The sequence below is a fragment of the Polistes canadensis genome, unplaced genomic scaffold (genome assembly GCF_001313835.1).
Source record: "Polistes canadensis isolate GaletaPanama2010 unplaced genomic scaffold, ASM131383v1 scaffold_31, whole genome shotgun sequence".
Lineage (NCBI taxonomy): Eukaryota > Metazoa > Arthropoda > Insecta > Hymenoptera > Vespidae > Polistes > Polistes canadensis.
In genome coordinates, this window is record NW_014569578.1 from 46,051 (window position 1) to 60,768 (window position 14,718).

General features: G+C 27.3%; 1 pseudogene; it reads right to left on the reverse strand.

Moving 5' to 3' along the window:
- Window positions 1-3,454: 3,454 nt before the first annotated feature.
- LOC106784199 lies at window positions 3,455-14,504 on the reverse strand (annotated as a pseudogene).
- Between the last annotated feature and the right edge of the window lie 214 nt (window positions 14,505-14,718).

Consider the following 14,718-nt stretch of genomic DNA (forward strand, 5'->3'; position numbering starts at 1 on the left):
AAAATCAAAAAAAGAAAAGAGATGAATAGGTCTAGTAATAAGGGGTAAGGGGTGAAGATTTAAGGTATAAATTTGCACCGTGTAGCGAAGAACGAAGGAAGCTCTGCCAATTCCACGAGTTCGAAATGCGTTCAATATGCGTTGTATAATTTTAAATGAATGTATTACATTTTCATTTTCTTATAACCTCACGGATCATTCATAATTTATATTTTATGATCGAACTTCCAGCTACTTTAAAAAATCCTACTTGACAATGAAAGTTATATATTTTTCGACGTGCAACCGTTGTTCGATATCAAAAATGCTTTTAGTTAGAGAGAAAGATATAATGTTTCATTTGTTTTTTTCTTTTTGTATTATATTTTTTTAAAATTTTATTTTTCCTTTCAATGGATCATTCCCATATGGCCTAATAACGGTGAAATAAATGATTTATCTCGGAAAATGAATAATCGATCGTCATACCAACTTTCCGATTGCTCGACGCTTCGTACTTATGTGTATATATACAAAGCATGCACATTCACACGTCTATATAGAAAATTATATATATTTCTTTTCCAAACACGGATTATCTTCTTCTGAATAATTAAGTGGCGTTTATAACGATTCGTTAAATCAGAGATTTATTATTATTATTATTATTATTATTACTATTATTATTATGATTATTNTCAGTTAATGAGTCCAATATCCTGTGCACGAACACAGGATACCACAAGATAATTCATCAGTTTCTGTGATTACGTTGATTATTACTATTATTATGATTATTATTATTATTATTATTATTATTATTATTATTATTATTATTATTATTATTACTATTACTGTCATTATTATAAGAGCACTTTGATCATCTATCAGAAGTTATTAAAAACTTTAAACGTAAACGTTTGAGAAGAACTCGTACAACCTCGCTCCACTTTTAATTGTTAATATTCATTTATAACACTTTGACGGAATCGTATAATTCATGCAAAAACTTAGCGTCTCACAATTAATTTACATAGGTCATAAAATGTTACTAAGAATTATATATTATGATTCCGGTTAATGATGTGATTGGCAAAGTGAATTCTCCATTTATATAAAATTGGCCGATAATTGCCTAAAAGTATAAAATCATGTTTGCGTGATATATTGGCCGATAACTAATGGGTAAAGAAATCATGCGTATATATATATACTTGTTTACTTACGTAACAGCGGCTGTCAAAGTGTTAATATGCACCGGTTGCATTGGTTGCGCGTTACGATCAAACAAAATAGTAGATTTATCTAATTGTCAGAGAAAGACAGAAAAAAGAAAGAAACAAAATATGCCTATAGATTGCAAAGTGAAAAATAAAAAAGAGAAAGTTAATTGTACATTGTGCGAGCTAAAATAAAAAGAAAGACATGAATAAAGGATAGGAAACGATTTACACGCACATATACACCACACACACGTACATATATCCAAGGGAAGTTAACGTATTATACACTTGTGCTCGCGAAGGTAATCGTGTAAGATAATAACGACAATAAATAGCTCGTAAGCCAGTGTAAGCTAGGCACCTGTCGATAGTCTTACTATTAGTTAGATAGTCAAAGTGAAGGAAGATGAGACGAGAAGCTTGAAAATAAATTCGGTCGAAGTTATGAATTAACGATGAATTAACTCCTTTCCGTGTTTACTTGAGATGCGTCACGTATATATTTTATTTGTTGTGATTCGTTAAACATCTTAGAACATGTAAATTCGTCATCGAAGAATTTTTATTATCATTATTACTATTACTATTACTATTATTATTATTATTATTTTTATTATTAATATTATTATTATTATTATTAATATTATTACTATTATTATATATACTGTGAGTCACATTAGTACTCGTACTCGCCTTCACTGTAAATTTGAAATAATTGATATTTGCTTGTAATGCAAATTTTGAAAATTCTTATCCACAGAAAGGAATTTAGGATTATTCAACTTTTAAATCAATATATAAATATGATTGCAGAAAAACATTTTATTGTTAGAGAAATATATATATAATTTGATATAAATGATAACAAAATTGATCTTACAAGACTATTTGTACGTACACAAAATATAATAATATAATAATATTTTTGTAAGTGGTACTTAGCCCTTCTTTACATCTTATTAATACCTTTGAGACGAGTGGGGACATATTCTGGTGAGACCGATTTTAATATTTATGTAAACTTAAACATTTCTTAAGATAAAATAGTCTCGTGTAATAAAATTTATATCGATTTAAAAGTTGAATAATCCAAAAAAATATGTTTCCGTGAATAAGATTTTGGAAATATTGCATTAGATGTTAATTTTTTTTAAATTGACGGTGTAGGTACGAATACTTCATGTGACTCGCTGTATACATAAAAAAAAATAAATAAACAGAAGAAGTAAACTAGAGTGAAAAAACGATTCGAAGAAGAATTTGTTAATTTTATTTGTGCTTTCTTGTTTATTTTATTTAAAAATCTTTTTTTCTTTTTCTTTTTTTTTTTTTTTTTTCTTATTCTCACTCGTACGTAAAATTGGCCATAGATGAATAGGGATGAACGAGAAAAGTAGACGATAGGAGAAATAAAAACGATCGATCGATGTCAGCTAAGAAAGTCGTGAGACACCAATTTCCTTTGCGAACAGAACGATTATCGATGGATATAATATTGTATAATTATAATAGATATATAAGCTTATTGTATGATATGTAATTAAATTTGCACGTAAGTGATAACGTAGTCAGTTCGTGTGAATGGTCGTTAGGGATACTGGATCGATTCCTCCTTAACGTATACGTTATGTATACATCCGCAAAGAGGAGAATATGCGAATATTATTCATAATTAACGAATCACGGAGGAAAACAAATATTATATATATATATATACTATTGAAAGGATGGAAAACAAATATTATATATATATATATATACTATTGAAAGGATGAGCGTTAGCGAGAAAGAATAAGAGTGAGAAAAGTGTACCGATTGAGAAAGAAAGAAAAAAAAAATGTATAATTATCACTAGTAATATTATTATCTCTATAATAAATGTGCCATTTTTTCCATAACCATTAGCTTTAAATGATCTTTCGATTACTTCGCGCCCTCCTTAACCAATTATCAAAGATAAAAATTAACATTTTTATGAAACATTTCAAGTAACTTTATCTATCTATGTACAGTATTCTTTTTTTTCTTTCTCATTCGTAATTTCATTTGTATATTGTATACTCTCAATATTAGATAATATTAATATCGATATTCGATTATACTCCCGTTTTTTTACATTTATTTTCTTTTCGCTAACAATACGCACATATACCTTTTTTCGTTTTAAGTTTTTCGTTATACGTATAATTATTTTTACGCATAATTAAATGATTTTAGGTTTTAGGATAGTTTTAAAGTAAAAATACAGTGTGTAGATATGTTTTTTATATTATTAACAAAAAAGTAATTATATTCATCGAACATTTTCGTATCGTTAAGTTTTCGATCATTTTCTGACAAAAACAACAATTCAAAAGCAGAATAATTCTTTGTTCCATCATGCGACCCACTATTTTTCACACATCCAGTCTACATTAAAAGGTGCTAATAAAAAAAATAACAAATGTATGCACCGATTAAATATGAAATTCGTTTTTAATTTCGTGTCCATATTTATAATATAACATTTTCAAACCGTGTTTTACATTAATCGTACTCTTCCTTTCTTCTTTTATGTTTATTATGATAAATTAGACAAAATTCAACCATATATGTATTTAATTTAGTACTTTATACATATTGAAAATACGCGTGAATAATTTATTAAAATAATATCTACTTTATTACTGACACTTATCATAATATTTTACACCGTACATATTTTAACGGATGCAGTGTATAATAATTCAACAATTAAACTAATTGAACGATGAGGATATTCTATATAATTTATTAGTAACTAATTGAGAAGACTGATTATCTCATTTATTTTCCTGTAACCATCAGAAACTAAATTCAATAATGGTAAATGTAAATGAATTCATTTTATTTTAGTAAATGATTCGACTATAAAATTAAACGGTTAAAATCGCCGTTATAAGTTCGTAGATGAGATTATGCAAATATGTGAATAATATTATTTAGAAAAAACTGACTAGGTAGTCGTTTCATGTAACTGATAAAGTTCTTTTCAACGTGTAGTAAGCGAGAATTCGATAAAAAAGGAAATTGATGATTAGAATCATAACATCGTACCAATATGCACCATTGGCTATTCCGAATTCCAGAAATATTGATTGAGGTATACGAAAATTACAATATACGAGACTAGGACAATTAAGTTTCTCACGGTCGTATCCATATATCGTGTCGATTAAACCGTCTAAGGAGTACCTCAGGTAACTCAAGTAACTAAAATAGTAGATGTATTTATGCATGTGATGGAATAAAACGAAAAAGCCGGCGAGCATGAAAAAAACACACATCATGATCACACTTACGAAGGTACCATTTATAGGATTGATCGAAGAACCGATAATGAGTCCGAAGCTATCGGCAACAAGTGTTGTCAAACCAGAGATTCCTAAGAACATGAACATTCTATTCCAATGTAGTGGTTGACTAGTGAGAATGTATGAAATAACACATACGGTGAGAGTGAAAATTAGTTGAACAGGTAAATTAGCTATTAGTAGAGCAAGATAGTAAGTCTTCAGGTTATACCAATTATTAAATTGTTCCTTCTTCAATAATCTTATTTCTAAAGGGAATTTCAATACACTTGGCATCATATTGGTATAGGTGAGATATATAAGAATGATCATTAAGAAACCAACATTATTAATGACTTTGTTACTCTCGTTACCAATACTGTTAAAGAACAAACCGAAAACCAAACCTAAAATAAAATGAACAAATATCTTGAGATACACGATAGTCCAGTCTCTGTAAAATTGTATGAAATAGCGATTGACTAAAATAAAAAATCTCGTAAATTCGGATGGTTTTTTAATAAAAACGAGGGTTTTTCCATTATCGTTGAAATTTTGACTGTCGTTCTGTATCATCAATTTCGACGGGGTATTTGTTAGCCAGGTTCTATTATTCTTCGTTGCTGTAATGAGTAGATCTTTGAAGTCTCCGTATTCGTTGCTTACGACTTCTATCATAAAGTCTGCAGGATTATGATATTTTGGACAGTATAGACCTAAATCATGAAAGTAATCTACTACATTAACAGCCGCTCCGTCATACATGCACTGGCCATCGCTTAGCAAATAAACGTGATTGAACATCTCAAAAATATTCGCACTAGGTTGATGGATTGTGCAGATTATAGTATGTCCGTTCTTCGCTAATTTTTGAAGCATTGTAATGCATTGAAGAGAGGAAGAGAAATCCAAGCCAGTCGTAGGCTCGTCTAAAAACATCACCGGAGGATTATCAATAAGCTCCAATGCAACGCTCAATCTCTTCTTCTGTCCACCGCTTAGTCCATTCGTATGCGTGTTCTTGGTCTGCATTAAATCTAACGCATCTAAAATATCATCAATTAGCATCTGTTTGGATTTTTTACAAAGACTATTATCAATCTTGAAATTGGCCGACATAATCATTAATTCGTTCACTGTGAAGAAATTAGGTAATTGATCTTCTTGCAATATATAACAAGAATGTTTTTTGTATACGCTCCAATTCTTCTTTTCTTTTCCGTTACTAACATAATTTATTTCGCCTTTCAAGTTTTCATTTTGTTTAAATCCTGTCAAAATATTTAATAAGGTTGACTTGCCAGCTCCTGACGGACCCATGATAGCTGTAATTTCACCTGATTTGAAAAGTCCACTGATCCCTTTAAGAATCTTTTTATTTGAACCACGAATTCCACGCCGAATTGTATACACCACATTGGAAAATTCAATGTCTATCGATTCAAACTTCGGAAAATTCAACAGCACTGCGTGACTATACATTTTAAACGACTATATTTTCTTTCTTTTTCCTTTATTCTTTCTTCAACTATGTAATAACTTCGTAGATATTAATTTTCTACAGGCGTATCATGTACTTATTGAGATTTTTTTCGAAATATTTCTTCAATACTGAATTCTATTGAGTTATTATGATTTTCTTTGAAGTGAATAAATACTGTAGTATTGTATATTGCTTGTTACAAATCCTTTAGCTTATTCATCAATAGGTTTCATGCTAATTAATAACATTTGCAATTCAATAATTAATTTGCCTGCTTTCTATGTTTTTTCGCTACATGTTTTTATCTATTCGTTTCTTTTTTCTTTTGCTTAACCTTAGCGTTTTTTACTTCTTTTTCTATTTTTTATTTAGCAATACTTTATAAAGGATCTTTTTATCTTTCCAGCATTTTTTTTAGAATTAATATTCTGTTTAATTCTTGTTTAAAGATAAGTCGTTCGTTTTTTCTCAGTACTTATTCTCATTTTGTCTATCGAACACCTGGAAAAAATATGATTCATTTTCAAGATTATTTATCTCGGGAAAAGAAAAATGATGATTATTATTATTATTCATAAATGATTATTAATGATAAATAAAACAAATTATTGATTTAAGACAATTAATATTAAACTTGAAAAATATATAACAGCTTATATTGATTTAGTGTTTCGGACGATACTAATCTAATTGTAAAATAAAACTTTTTATGCCGAGAGTCTCGACAATATCAAGATTAAATAACTGATCATGTATAATAGTATCTATATTTCAAACGATATTAAAATAAGACAAGACTTTCTATGCCAAAGAGACTTATTGACCATTAAAAACTAAACGCAAAATATAAATATAACAAAAATGAATAATTTATTTATGTATGATAAAGTTCAAAACAATCATCAATGCATCAACCAGCAATCGCATTTTCTGTATTGATATCACGTGTCACGTCTTCTTTTATGTTTCGCATAAAAAATATATTTCCTTGTTGCTCGTTGTGTTTTACCCGCTTCACTCGGACGTTTTGATAAAAAATACTTCCTGGTACGAACGGTGAGTTTGTTTTATTTTTTACTGCCGTTGATATAAGAAACATACATATATTTGTTTCAAATAAAGTTACATTTAATAATATTACGTGAGAAACCGAACAAATTAACCAACACATATATGCGTCCATCGTCCTTGCTGGGAACATTTATCAAACTCATATATGCGTTCATCACTTTCTAAAAGTTATTAAATAAGTTATTGGATTAATAATATTTATCCATTAATAATGTTATTAATAATAATTCAGTCGCGAGTACGAAAACTAGTTTTTTCGGATGAGAACGAATCATTATGTCTATATATATTATTCATTTATAGAAAATAATTGCAGAGATAAAAAAAAAAGAGTATTACAAAATGCATAAACTAGTTGAATATTTATTACTTCAATCAACTGGTTTGTTTCATTATAATAGTAATACGATAACTTTGATATCTCGAAAAATGACCTTGAAAAAGAAAATCGGCCTTTCACTACATCGGCGTCCTTGAATAAAGTATTTTTTTCCTCTGATATTTTTTTCTATCGTACGAAACAAACGAGATATTTGAAGTGGTCGAGTTATGCGAAATACCCTGTATGTAAAAAATGTTCTATTAGTATTAGTTTAACTAATGTTTTTTTTTTATTAAAAACATATTTTTTCTTTCAGTTATATAATTTCGGATTAAAATGATTTTCGATTAAGAAAGTCTCTTAATCAAATTACTGCGAAAGGAGTTATTGTAAATTTTCAATGAAATTTAAAAAATAATACTATTTTAAGTATCCATTTTTTATTTGATCGATTAATAAGTATAACATTAGTATTGATATTATTTTATAATTGGATGAACAATACTACATCAAATAATTTAAAGAAAAATTCCAAAATTACGTGGAGACCAAGATATCTTCAATGTCACCTTATAAAAATCAAATGAAAACACATTAACAAATTTAAGAATATGAAAGATAGTCTCATAAATAAGATAATTAAGTAATATGTTTAATCAACGCGGTATAAAATTACAAACAAAATAAAAGAGGAATGAAAAATAATATCAATTTTTATTTCATTTTTATGATTCTGTTTGACGTTTTGAAAATGCTGGCTTAATTTGTTTTGAACGTTCATATTTTATGAGCGGAAACTAATCGAGAAACTAGCGAGAAAAGTTAATATACTATAAATCGCAACTGTTTGTTATAACATTCTTTGCTTTCATGCTTTTAGTCTTATCTATACGATAGTGTGTGTCTGGGAACTTTAGATTAAACTTAAAACCGTAACAAGAGTCGTCGCACGAACGATTTATATATAATGGATTCTATAATTTATGCTACGCATTGATTTTATACGTTTGTTAATTAGATTACAATATATCAAGCTTCTCTTATGATTCGTGGAATCGCTTTGCTCGCATAATTATCTGTCTATTTTGTTATAGTTTCCTTGTTTCCTTTTCCTTTTTTTTCTTTTAATTTCTTTATCATCACACACTTTTACTTTCCCTGCTCTATTTAATATGGTATTTGATTACGATGATTCAATGTTGAAGTACAGCAAATCAACGAACTCCTGTTAACGTTATAATTTGTTGATCCAATCAAAATTATTCATTTTACAAAATATATATTTTATGTTACATTATGTCTGCATTATATGTTTTATAAATACCAGTTATAAAAAAAAGTTAAGATTAAAATTATTTTCGATTAAAAAAAAATCTTTTAATCAAATTATTACGGAAGGACTAAGTGTAAATTAAACTGTAACAAACATAATAAAAGTAAGGTTTGTTTTTGAAAACATTATACAATATATTATTGGTTATCTTTTCATAATCAAATAAAAAAGAAAAATAAATAAAATATTTGCGAATTCCTCTTACACGGTCCTCGTCGATAAGATTATTGATATATGTTATCTTTAATTTCACAATGACGTATGTAAGCAATTACTTCTGTAACGAAAAGTATGAAAGGTTCGTTAAAAATAATTTACATTATCGTAATGTTTAGTGTTTTACGAAAACAATCGTTCCATTCTAAAAACGAAATGATAACACTTATATAATAACAAAATAATATTTAACATATATTTTTTTACTAATAATAATTACTTTTATACAATTCGTAATCGAAAAGCTCACTTTTTGATATATTATTGCACGAGCTGAAGTTGCACATATGAGTGGACGTTATTTATTGTCATTAATTGACGCGATTGATGGATTGATGTCTTAAAAATATAGGTGCAATATTTAAGTAGAATTGTTGCTAAATATTAATTATAATAATAATTTTGAATGGAGAAACTATACAACCTTTTTTTTTATAATTAATAAAGATTCTATGACTTATATATGTATTTTATCTTCTTGTCACGAATTACATAAAATATTATATGCAACAAGTCTGAGAAATGACAAATCTGGTATAAATAATTTTCCAAATTTGCCTCTATTTGTATTGTATTGCAAGAGAACTCACGTTTTGTTTTAATTCGTTCTCTTGTGACACGACAAACCTCGCACTTGTAGCATAAATAGAGCTATTCAAACATATGCACTTATTTAATAATAAGTAATATGGTGAGATAACTTGAATTTTAAGAATTTTTTCATGTTTTTTCTCTTATTGGATATTTATATTATTATCGTCATCCATCATTTCGGTTAAATATAATATGGTACTTTTTGTGAAACTTCATATGAATCGATAAACATAAAATTTAATATCTCTCTCATTGATAATCATTTCGAAAAGAAGTCTAGCAGATTATTAGATTTATTTTTTAAGAAAGGAATTTTTCAACGAATCCATTGATTGATTTCTGCTTCAGTAGCTAAAGTTTTATTTAAATTTTGTCGAGCCATCATAACTGATAAAACTTCTTCGACAAAATTTCGGTCAGAATTTAAATGCTTTCCAAACATTTTATGTAAGAAACAAACAATTCAGCGGTACGATTGCATTTTTTTGTAACAACTTATTATGAAGTTTTAAAAAAAATACTACTTTCTATTTCTAAAGTTTTTCAGCCTGCTCCCATCATGGAGAGACGATTATTTCTATTTTTTTTCTGGAATTGAACAAATTTTTTTTTTTATATTTATTCTTGTAAATTAGAAATTTCTTCTCCTGACCACGCTCGGACCAATGTGTTAAAAATCTTTAAATTTATGAAAATGTTTTTAAGAATTGTTTCAAAAAAATCAAGAATGGCATACATCTCGAAATAACACACTTTTTTCTTTGAACTAAAAAAACAATTAAGATGTCAACTTGAGTTAAAAAAATAGTTTTTTTTTTGTAAAGAACATTTAAAAATAAACAATTTAGAAAAAAAAACGACTCATTTGGTGGATTATTCAAGAAGTTGTAAGCATTTAAAAAATATACCTCAAATTTCAACAAAAATTCTTACCTCAAAAGAGAGTGGCCGTAAAAATTCCAAAAAATCCTGAATACGTTTTTTGCCGAATTGGCGTGGAATGACCTATTGGTATGATCTTTGCATATGTGCAAAAAAGTCTATGACATTATGACTTAAATATATTTTAAAAAACCGCATATTTTTAATTCCTAAGTTTTGACCTTTTCGTCACAGATTTAAATATTCTTTGATGTTCTTTTTTGTTTCATTTTTTAATCATATAATACTGAAATTATCTATATATTTATTGAAATTAGTCGATAATTCCTGTCAACAAATATTTATAATACAGAATATCTGGAAAATTTGGCACGATTTGTTCGAGCAAATAAATATAGATCTTTATTCGAAGTGAGATGAAAAGTTGATATGTCCTTGAAGAATAAAAAACCTTGAAAACCGGTTTTCTCACGAAGTATTCCTTTTGTAAAGAAATCTGCTTAATATTTAAGTAAGAGCGTTCCAAGTCTTTCATCGCTAGCATGCCAATTGATGAACCTTTGTTGTCTTCGAAATATAATCATACAAAGATATTGTTTAACAAATTTCTTTGTTTAGCACGCGATCTTTAATGAAACTACTCGAATATAATTTATATCCATTTATTTAATAATTTCTTGAAATCATTTTTATAAAATGTGCACCTAACGTTCAGAATGAATGTGAATAAGAATGAAAATTACCTTGAATTGTCTTCTACGCTTCTAACTATGTAAAAAAAAATAAACATCACAATATGATTTCCTCTATGCCATGCAAGTTATATACTAATAATTATTTTATATTATTACATTATATAAGAGATAATAAAGGTAGACATAGTATCATTGGATATGAATATCTCTGAAGAATAAATATCTTAAAAAAAGTATATAAAAAAATTTTACAGAATTAAGTTGACTCTGAAATCTTATAAAAAAAATGATCTTGAGAAAAAATTGCTTCAATCATTAAATGACGTCTCGGTCATAATGCAACTTTTTCCTTGAAAGTTTTTTAATATAATTTCAAACAAAGATGACATTTAGGTGTTCTCCTTACTGGTAAATCACCCTGTATACTCAGTCTCATACCGAACTACATTTCCCAACCTGTACCCGACGACCCCTTGCCAGTAAATAAGTTTTTTAGTTAATTTTGATACACTTAATCTATCTTTATTTATTTTTTTTTAGAATTTTTTTTCTGTTATGCAAATCATCCTTGCGATATTATGTCAACTTTATATCAATCTCATGCTTACATTTTCTAATAATACTTCTTATATAATGCAATTACTTAGATTCATGCATGGTAACAATTTTTTACATGATGTTCATTTAGTATTATGAAAAGTCATAAATAAGCATATGCGGAAATTAATATTATTTTTTCGTGCCATAATGATACCCGGAAATCCAAACAAAATTGACGTTATAGAGCTTAATAGTGTCTGAAAAAAATCTATGAAACTTAGTATACATTTATAAATTTCAGAATAATTTAATTTTGAATATATACAAAATAATATTATGCGGGGAAATAGAAATCGCATAGTTTTCGAATACTAAAGTCATTTATTTTAACACTTAACCGTTTGAACAGCACACGCACATTTGACCCGCCGCTCAACCTCCGATTCTACTTACAGATTCTAATAACAGATTTTAATAAGATGCTTGTAAGATTCTAATAATAAATTACTGTTCATATAATAATAATGATCGTTCATTGTCATGTCAACCGATTAATAAGTTATAGGTCGACGACAAAAAGCTGATTAATAAATTTTTGGTCGAGAAAAGTCAGCGACAAAAAGCTCTTATTGTTAATAAGCTAACGGTCAGAAGAAAGGTTAATATATATTCTACATGATACATTGATATGATACATTGTAAGACGATAATTTGCAGTTGAACAAAGATTAACAAGATTGCGAGGTTATCTTTTCTTGATTTTATGTACATAAGAGTCATTTTTTTTTTTAACCTTAAATCAAGATCTCATTGAATACTTGTTCCATTTTATATGTCATAAACCTTGAGATTTAATCGTTCGAAAAAATACAGAAAAGAGAAAGGAATAATTTTTCAAATATTTTATGTTAAAGAACAGGTAAGAACTAATATTTAGATGCTAATATGACTATTATTACTATCATTTTCAGGATTAATCTAATATTTTCTATATTGACCGATATTAAGTAAAACAAAGTAAAGTAAAATAGATAAGGAAAAAATAATTCGTGAGAAAAATAAACAAAGTAAAAAATATGATATTGTTGTAAAATAAAAATAATCGATTTCAAAATTTACTTTCCCATTTTTGCTAATTTATATATATATATTATAATTAAAGAAGTCAGCAAAGCATGTTCCTTAAAGTATAGGATGAAACTTGATATATCAGTAATATACCTTTAGGCTGTTTATTCATTAAAATATGAGGAGACAATTGCTTACCAATTACGAGAAATAATAGCCGAGATTTAATAGCTTTCATAGTTTTGTTGACCTATTTATTTGTTAATAAATTAAAATAATTATCAAGTAGCTTCATTGATTAGGGACTAGCATATTCATTCATTGACTCGACGCTTGAGGTTCGATCCTGCTTGTCGGGAATTTAATTTTTTTTAAATAATTTGAAAATAAATAAACAATTATAAATATTACCATATGTTACGGGCAACGTTTATAATTAAATTAAATTAAATAAATAAAAAAATATTAATAGCACGTATATGAATACTGGCGGACAAAAAAGAGAAGACAAACATTATTAAAGATAAAAAGTAATAGTTGTTATTTATTTGTGCGATTTTTTTAGAATATAAATTATTTCCACATCTGTTAATTACGATTTGTACACGTTTCTTATTTTCTATGCACTGCACCTGTCATTGGAACTTTCATAATATATGCGATGTTATTCGATAAATTTGATTAAATATTTAATTTTGAATTAGAAAGATTATTGCTCCGCAGTAAGCGAATTATTCTTACAAACAGGAATAAATAAACGTTATGTTAGTCTGAAGTGGATGATAAGAAGGAGGAAATTAATGCTGTATCAATGATCGGTACAACGGTCTCCCATTATGCTACGAACAAAAATCGAATGATATATTTCAATATATCAATAAATAAATGTGCAATTATCGAAACATTTCAAAAAATATCTATATACATATATATTATGTCATACGCATTATTCGTATTAGATATTATTTGAAAATTCTATCAGAGGGGTAGATTAAATAGTATTTCTATTCGTGCAAAATATTCGTATTACATTTGATTATTTTGAATTATTTGAATGAGTCATCTTATTTAAACAGTATTTATTTACAATTATATATATATGAATCGCTTAGAAGCCAATGCGGTTAAGTTCAAAAAGCAAAAATTAAGAAAATTGTGTAATAAATTGGTTTTAAAAATTGTTGGTTCATTGATTGTATCAGAAAAGTATATAAAGTTTTATATATTTGAAGGATAGGTAGAATATTTTTCTTAAGCTTGAAATCAAATCTCAATTTCATATTTCAATTACTCGCATTCAGCAAATTCATATATATTATCTAGTTTACCTCCAAAAATTGATTTATTTCGAGTAAAACCTAATTATTTCATATGAATTAACTAATTTATAGGTTTTAATTTCTATATCAAATATCAATCGCATGGATAAAAAAGAAATATCTATAAGATAATATAATATGAAATAGAATTTTTACAATAAGAAAGATATATTACCTTTTTTTTTTTTTACTAAATTTCGTGATGTTACACTTGGAAAACTAAAAAGAAAAGAAAGTAACAAAATTTACAAGTGTTATGAATAATTAATGTCGATCACTCGCGAGATCAATTAGAATCGAATAAATGTGTTATATTGCAAAGTTCTCGACAAACAAGCGAACGAACGTTTCCATTGCTTCAATGTACTGTTTCTTCCCGCGAAAAATCGACCGAAAGACACGATCGCTCTCGAGTGTTTACGAACAAGTTAGCTCTAGAACGCAATCGATGCAGCTTATTATCCCCTCCACAAACGAAATTCTGTAAAACATATATCGTTCGTAAAGTAGTATGCTTGTCGTATCTCTACTCATTCAAAGTATATTCTTTTTTTTTTTGTCTTAGCATTTTTTCTAAAACACTAAACCTTTTAACAATATATGCATACTCATTTTCCTTGGATTGGTTGAAACGACCAGTCATCGATATAAAAAATATAAGAATAATATATATATATATATA